Raw genomic sequence first — 7,947 nt, forward strand, 5'->3', positions numbered from 1 at the left:
TAGCAGTTCGGGTCGAATTTGATCAGAAATAGTTTTAAAATGCATAAAGATAATTCTTCTATACGAAAACGGAACGGAGACCACAATGTCGAATCAAAAGTTTGACAGCAGCTTTACATATTCGTAAATCGGTGCATACTCTGACGTTAAGTAAAAATTTCGTAAAGTGTTTTTTGTTTTTTTTTTGATAAAATAAAAATATTATATTTCTAATTATATTATTTTTCTATTTTCGATAACAAGTATACATAAAAATATGCTGAAAAGGATAATTAAACCCCTTCATGATATCAAAAGCCCTCCCTGTGTTGCTATAAAAGTATAGAATAAGATGCAAGAAGTCATCAGAATCAAGCATAAACTTCGATTTCAGGAAAACAAAATTCACATAATATTATAAAGGGGAAATTCTTATCTAATTACTATGTTAATATATCTTTTCTTTTAGTTTTAAAAAGTAATCAAGATAATAAAAATAAATAAAATAAAATTTTTAGTTATCCACGAATATTTTTTTACTTTTCTTTTACTTAAATTTAGCTAACGATGGGGTTACAGTGGGAAGAGTTTTATATTTAATACAGTTTACCAACATTTATCAGTAAAACTGTAAATATGTTAGATTAACAACAACAGTTAATACTATAAAGTTCTATAACAGCAAAACACTAATTTTAAATGCTTTGCCGTTTTTAGTTCTACTTCTCTATTTTACAAATAAGCTCAGAGTAATAATAACATTCCCCCCAGACTCAACTGACAAATTGCCAACAAAACCAAAAAAAAAAATCAATTTAATATATTACAGCAAAAAGTTAAACAGAAATAGATAAATGTTTTCTTTGTGCAGCTCCATATTGCAAGTAGTGTAACGAAAGACTTAAGCAACAAACTTGAACTCACCTGCACTTTACTGCTCGATGCTGCTTATTGCATGCACTAACTGTTGTTCTCTATTTTTTTTTTTGGTTTTTTTTTTGTTTTTGTTATTTAATTTTATTGCTGTTTTTGTTTTGCTGCCAAAAAACTCAAACTACTGCTGGCACAGCACCTGCATGCAGCACAGCAGCAGAAGTGCCGCAGAAAAAGTCAAGACAAAACAACAAAAACAAAGGAAAAGCAAGCAGAAAACACAAACGAAGCGATGATCATTGAGTGAAGAAGGCACGTGCGCGCGATCAACTGAAGCAGTTTCGTAGTAGCCGCAGCGACGACGGCAAGAGTGCGAACGATCAATGGGGGCACGTGAGTCAATGTTGTGTTTATCTTTTTCGGCGTTTTTGTTGTTATTATTATTTTCTTTTCTTTTTTGTTTATTAGGTTTTAATTTTTTTGTTTTGTTAAGTTTTTGTGTGATTTTATTTTGTTTCTTTCACAAATTTCGCTTTCAATTGTTGTCACACATTAAAAAAATATAATATATTATCATTATATTATAAATTTTGATAATTTTTCGGCTATTTGTTTTTAATTTTCGCAAACTATGCAATTATTTTCGCACTTGTAAATTATATTGAATAGTTAGATTATTTTTTGCTTTTTTTTAGAAAATTTCTGTTTTTTACTAGTTATTTTTATTACCTTTTGTTTTGTTTTTGTTTACTTTTTTTGTTTTTTGTTTTTTTTCTCGGATAATTTTTATTTATGTTTTTCTTCTTTCATTATGACATTCTGCTCACACTTTTGATTTAGCCAATGCCATGCTTTCATGTGACAAAGTATTAATCTTAGCTTAGCTTAGTCTTTGCAAGCTCTCACTATTGTTTTTGTTGTTAGTTTGCCAAAAACATTTGCTACGTGTTCACAGCTGTTTTTGGCGCCCTTTTTTATTTACACAAATGGAATTTTACAATTTGCACCTTTTTATTTTTGTAAAATTATTTGTTAATATTTTTGTTGTATGTTGTTGGTGTTTCTATACCTCAATAATGATTTCGCGTAAAGCGCAGCTAATGGAGAAGTGCCAGTTAGAAATTATAAAAAGAAAAGATAAATCTAAATAATTATATGGAAGAGAGCGAGAGCGTATAATCAAAGAAAAGCGCACCAAAAATTAGTAGAGAGCTCGAACAAACAGATTTCTACTATCTGCTGTTATTATTTTCTACAAATAATTTTGGTTCAGCTGAACTTATTGGAGAGATATAAAAATAATATATTTTTAAAATGTATTTTTCTTGATTTTACACACATTCGTTTCACTTAGTTTTGCTTTTTTTCACTTTTTTTTCAGTCAGCTTATTTGTTACTTTTATGATAAATGTTCACGTCTTCTGTTTTTAATATTTTTGCTGCTCTTAATTTACCTCGTCTTGATTGTTTCAACACACTGCGATAATCTGCAATACCGTTAAGTTTTACACCAAGGCGCATGCGCCAATTTTGTTGTTGCTTAACTTTTTGTTTTTGTTTGTTGCTGTTACTGTTGCTAATGTCTATGATGACAGCACCATTTTTTTTGTAATCGGTCGTTTTCTATTTTTTGTTTTTTTATTTCTTACACTTTTTCATAATTTAGTTTCAACTTTGTTGCAAAGGCCTATTTTTGCATTTAGTTTTAGTCTATTTAATATTTTTTGTGATAAATTGACTTCAACTCTTCAAAGTTTGACTTTCTACGGAAAATGCTTGAAATTTGAAATTTTATTAATTTTCTTTACTTATTTTTTGCAAATTTCAAGCCTAAATCAAACAGGCATTTAATATATTTACATAACAGCAACAACAAAATTATAAAATATTGGAACCTTTTACAGTGGTGAAAATTGCTAAATACTTGTAAGTGAGTTATACAATATTTGTTTAATATGATTATATCGTTGGTTAAATAGTTTGATTAATTTGGTTTTATCTGAATAAAATTTGCCTTAAACAGGCATATAAGACCTTATTTGATAGAACTTAATACATATCCTAGAAATGAAGTACTATGTTAAGTGCTTTTCCCACTGCGACTATTAATTTCTAAAAGTGGCTATTCACATAATATATATATAATATTTATACTGAGGTTATTGCAAAAATTTTCTATAAAAAAAACTGAATATTCTTGCCAGGAAAATGTTTTTATCAAGGGGCACCTAATTAGACCACCTAAAAACGGCGATTTTTGGCAGTTTTTTATATAGAAAGCTACTGTATACAAACTTTGAGGATATATTTAGGCATAGTTAATGAATATACTAACATGTCAAAAAATATATATTTATACTAATTTTAGCGAGTTATTAGCTTCTTCCAAACTATTAAAAAAACGCCATCCACCGTTGCTGATTGCGGTTTTCACCAAAAATAAAATTATTAATCTGTAAGATGTTGCCTAGACGATGACCCACGCTTGTTAAAAAATTTAATTTAACAAAATAGCAGACTTTGACAAAAAATGTCGCTCAGAAATGAGATGATTGTTGCCTAGCCAAAATTATACTTTTCATACAATCGAATAACTGGATCATTGTACAGAGAAACATTTTAAAAAAAAGGGAAGCAATTTGAAGCGATTGTATGATTTGTCTACTGGTTACAACTGTAGCCAATTTGAAAACTTGAATTTCGAGAAAAATTCAGAAAACTCAAAAAATATTTAAAATCTTAATTTAAAATTTTACTATGTTATTTTTAAAGGTACAGATTATCGAAATTAGAAAAGAAGAAAAAAATTTATTTTTCGAAATTTCACAAAAGGTAAGTCCCTTAGATGATAATACTGATATAAAATACACGTATGTGCTAGTCCGCTACACATAATAATATTTTTATAAGCTTATTGAATCAGAGGTCTGCAGACATATTTTTTTTTTATTTTACAAAAATATTAAACAAAAATTCAGAAATGGAATACCGTGAAAATTATTGTTACAGTAATTTGAAAAGAAAAAAAGTTATTTAGCATTCTTGAAGTAAAATTAACTTTTTATTTCTTTTACCATAGAAGGGTATTGCTTAAAGTTATCTGACATAATAGACAATAATTTAATTTCTTTTACCATAGAAGGGTATTGCTTAAAGTTATCTGACATAATAGACAATAAGCCGATTTTCACGAAAATGGCAAAGAATCTTTGATACTACTAGAGATAATCAAGATAACAACACCACTAAAAATTTAGTGGACAAGTTCTACGCAGAAAAAAAATGCAACAATAAAAATATAAATTTACATTATGTTTAACAAAAAAATGTCACGTATTTTTTAAAATACCTTAACAGCAATATTCGCTATAATATTACATGTATATTTTTTCAACACTTTTTAAAACATAAAACTTGTATTATTTCTATAAGCACATCATTTTTACAAAATTTTATTTTTATAAATTAATTTAGCTTGTCACATGTTTATTACATGAAAACCTCATGTCAAACTAAGCATCAAACATAAATCTCATTGATTTCTAAACATTTAAACATATTCATCTTCTCTTGAACAAATTCCGAACAAGTCTGAGCACTTTATAGCATACCGGTAATAGCAAGAACAAAAGACTTAAGCCACGAACTTGCTGTAGGCAAAATATAAACAGTAATTCTAACAACAAATCATATGATCATGTATATGTAAAAATATATACGAGTTTTCGACATTGAAGCTGTTTACTTTCATTTTCTGCTGTGATCAGTTTTGCTTTCCAGAAACCCAGAACGCGAAATGTATTTACTTAAAATTCCAATTAGCATGACAAACTTTCTCAGTATTTTGAAGTTGTTGGCGAAACACCAAAATACAGTGTTGCAAAAAAGCAAAAATAAAAAAAATAAAAACAAACAAGAAATTGCCGCTAATTGAGAAAGTCGTAGAGTTTAAGCGTTGAAAGGTCTAATTGCTAAATAAATATTTGTGTTGTTGCTGTTAGAAATTGCTGAAATTCGTTGTTTTCCTTTGCTTTGTTTTATTCTTTTTTGTTGCATAAAATCGTGAGAATAATATCTAACATATAAAATGTTAATTCTTATTGAAGAATGCTGCCAACAGTTAAGCTCGAGTATTTGAAAAACAGTCTATAAAATTTTTAAATCAAAATTTTAAGAACACTAAGTGAATTTTATTTTAAGAATTTTCAATATACTTTTTTTAATTTTTTTCCACAACGTTTATGTACTATTTGATATTTGCTCTTAAATTTTTGTAAAATATTTTACTTTTATTTTTTTTTTACCACAATCTCACACATTTAACACACGAAACAACACCATCGTCTTCATATTGTCATAGCAAAATCAGCTGTTTAAACAAATTTCTTTTTCAATTCATTCGCGTAAAGTTCGAAAAATATTTAGACTACATTTATAGTGTCTTAAAATAAATATTGCACAGTGGCTAGCGTGCTGCACTTAATGGTAGTAGTTCGTAATTTTTTTTTTTTTGTTGTTACTAAATTAAGTCAGCATTCGAATTATTTGACTTAGACACTGGCAAGCGTAGAACATTGCGCTAGTGCTGACAGACAATTGTTTACTGGCGTTGATAAGTCACAGCGAGGGCGATATTAACTTGAAAATGCCAAATTTGTGCAGCCACTTTGCTGTTAGTCTACTGAAATTGAGAGCGAGAGCCAGAGCGGGAGCACACCAAAAGTGGCGCTATCTGCCAAATGAATGTGGAGAGCACAAGCTGAGACGCCGCTTACAAGCTGAGTTTAATTAGTTCAGTGAGAGCTTCGAGTGCAAGCATTAGCAGGTGATCAATAAACGCTCTCAAGTTCTTTAAGCACTCTGCAATTTATTTGAGAAAAACCAGTTGGCAATAGCAAAAACAATAACGACTATGCTTAAGTGCAATGTAGCAATGTTAATTCTGCAAAAATGTGTAACACTAACCAAAATGTGCAACAGCAACAGCAACAACAACCACAAAGAGTAATAGCAACAATGTAAGTTGAAGCAAAAAATTACAACAATTGAACACTGGCTGATAGGTGATCGGTAATGGTTGCAATTGCGACAATTGTGAGCGCATGAACTGTCACGAGACAGTGAAGTACAGTATGATGTCCTGACTTAAAAAAGAAAATGTATGGAAACTTTACAACTGTCGAGAGATAATCCCTTATTTTAATTATAGTTATATATACATACATGTATATTTTGCATACATATTCAAAAATATCAGATTTTGGTCCCCAAGAAAGTCACTCCAAATTGATATTGGGGTTCATGTTCCCCACGTCAATTGGTTATCCGACCTAAATCGGGCGTGGACGGGTATAGACCAAGAAATCCCACCTCACTAAAAATTGTTGGCGGAACGTTTGTTTCGCCTACAACAACAACAATTTTGGATTTGGTGGGACTACAACTTGAGGTTCACCTTTAATCCAATCCAGAGGTTGGGATATAATATGGCTGAATTTATGACATGTTTACTAGGTCTCAAAGATGTGTCACCACTTAATTGAGCTTAAAACCTGTATATATTTATATAGGGTCCCTCTTAATGGCCTTTGCTATAATAATGTGTTACTGTTTACCTTTCACCATAGTATCCCTACTTTGAAAGAGTAATTATGTCTCCTATTAAACTTAACACTGACCTACCCGAACTAAATAACAACCCAACCTCATAAGCAAACGAAACCCGAACTAACCTAAACTAGCTTATGGGGTAATATTCACTTTCAAAATATCGAATTTTTTGCAGTTTCGAAGATATGAACGTATTTGTAAGAATATTTCAACTTAGTGTAATCGGCTCGCAAAACTTTAAAAGCGTTTTTTTCGAAACGCTATTTTCAGAGTCGTGAGGAAAATTTTTCTGGAATGGTTGGACTGATCAGTTTAAAATTTTCACAAACCTTTTAGATATATTTGTCAGATAATGATCGAAGGAATAGGATTTTTGATAATTTTGATTTTTTAAGCCACTCTGAAGTGTAAATTTTTTCACCAAAAACGACGTTTTTTTTAGGTAGCCGCTATTTTGACAAAAATCGAAATTTTGACTATATACCAATACCTGTAATCATTTATTGTAATAATAATTACTTTTGGTTTGGTTTTTGGATTATAGATAATTGCAAGCAGAAAAGTCATCCTCATACCCAGATACCTTTTTTCGGAGGTCCTCCTGAAGTCGGCTACAGGATCGAGAGAATCAAAAATTTTTCAGAATGAATCACCGATTGTTGAAGTACATTAAATTTTATAAATGCGTATGTTTTTATTTAATTTTTTTTTGGAACTTAATCTAACAAAAAAAAAACTCAGCGACCTAACCTCAACTAGCCAAAACAAAACCCCTACAAATAATTCTAAGTAGTATTTTTCTAGTCTTGACTTAAAACCATCATTTATGAGATTTATATTCATTTGACCACTGTGCTCAGTGGAAAACCATGAAGCCATAAAGTCACAATAAGCCGAAACCAAAATGATACAACCAATAAAAAGAGAGCGGCTAACAAGCGCACATAGTTAATGACGTAATACACAACCGTCAACAAGTAAAACTTCAGCGGTTCCAATTGCAATAAACTGCTTCAGCAGCTAGTCAGCCATGAACATTACACTCAGCGCAATGCAAGAGAGAATTTATGATCAGTAGTGCAGTGAGGTGCGCCGGAAGCATGTAAACGACGTCACTGTTTTGACAACAATATAGAGCAATTGAGCGCGCACAACAAAGCCGCTGAGCAATGAAAAATCGAGAGGAAAATAATGAGAGCGAAGTAGAAAAGCACTCCGAGAGCAATGAAATGCAGAGAGCATGCTCAACCACTACAAATGCGCCAACGCAAAACTTATTTTTTCATAACTGACAGTTTTGAAAGCGCTGTACTGCTTATTATACACGCTGCTGATGCATCAGTTAAATTCATTCACAAATTTTACGCTTTAGTGACTGCTTTGTTGCTCTTCCTTACCATGCGATGCGATGCTTATCAATGAAGTGTGAGTTCATTTGTTAGCCGAAAGCATAAATGTTTACATAAATTTACAAAAGAATAAATA

The 7,947-nt window shown here is 30.6% G+C and overlaps 1 protein-coding gene across 4 annotated transcripts in view; it reads right to left on the minus strand.

The window, feature by feature from the left end:
- The window catches only part of LOC106619186 (mucin-5AC), a 125,932-nt gene extending 120,461 nt beyond the window's left edge, over window positions 1-5,471 (minus strand). For 2 of the 4 annotated variants that reach the window (XM_070109419.1, XM_036365833.2), the window contains exons 1-2: window positions 5,157-5,471; window positions 904-2,627 (exon numbers count right to left, since the gene is read on the minus strand). The gene's annotated coding sequence lies outside the window, so the exon portion shown is untranslated. The remainder of the gene's footprint in view (window positions 1-903; window positions 2,628-5,156) is intronic. The other 2 variants (XM_070109417.1, XM_070109418.1) reach the window with 2 other exon arrangements.
- Between the last annotated feature and the right edge of the window lie 2,476 nt (window positions 5,472-7,947).

This window comes from Bactrocera oleae, chromosome 5 (assembly GCF_042242935.1).
Source record: "Bactrocera oleae isolate idBacOlea1 chromosome 5, idBacOlea1, whole genome shotgun sequence".
NCBI lineage: Eukaryota > Metazoa > Arthropoda > Insecta > Diptera > Tephritidae > Bactrocera > Bactrocera oleae.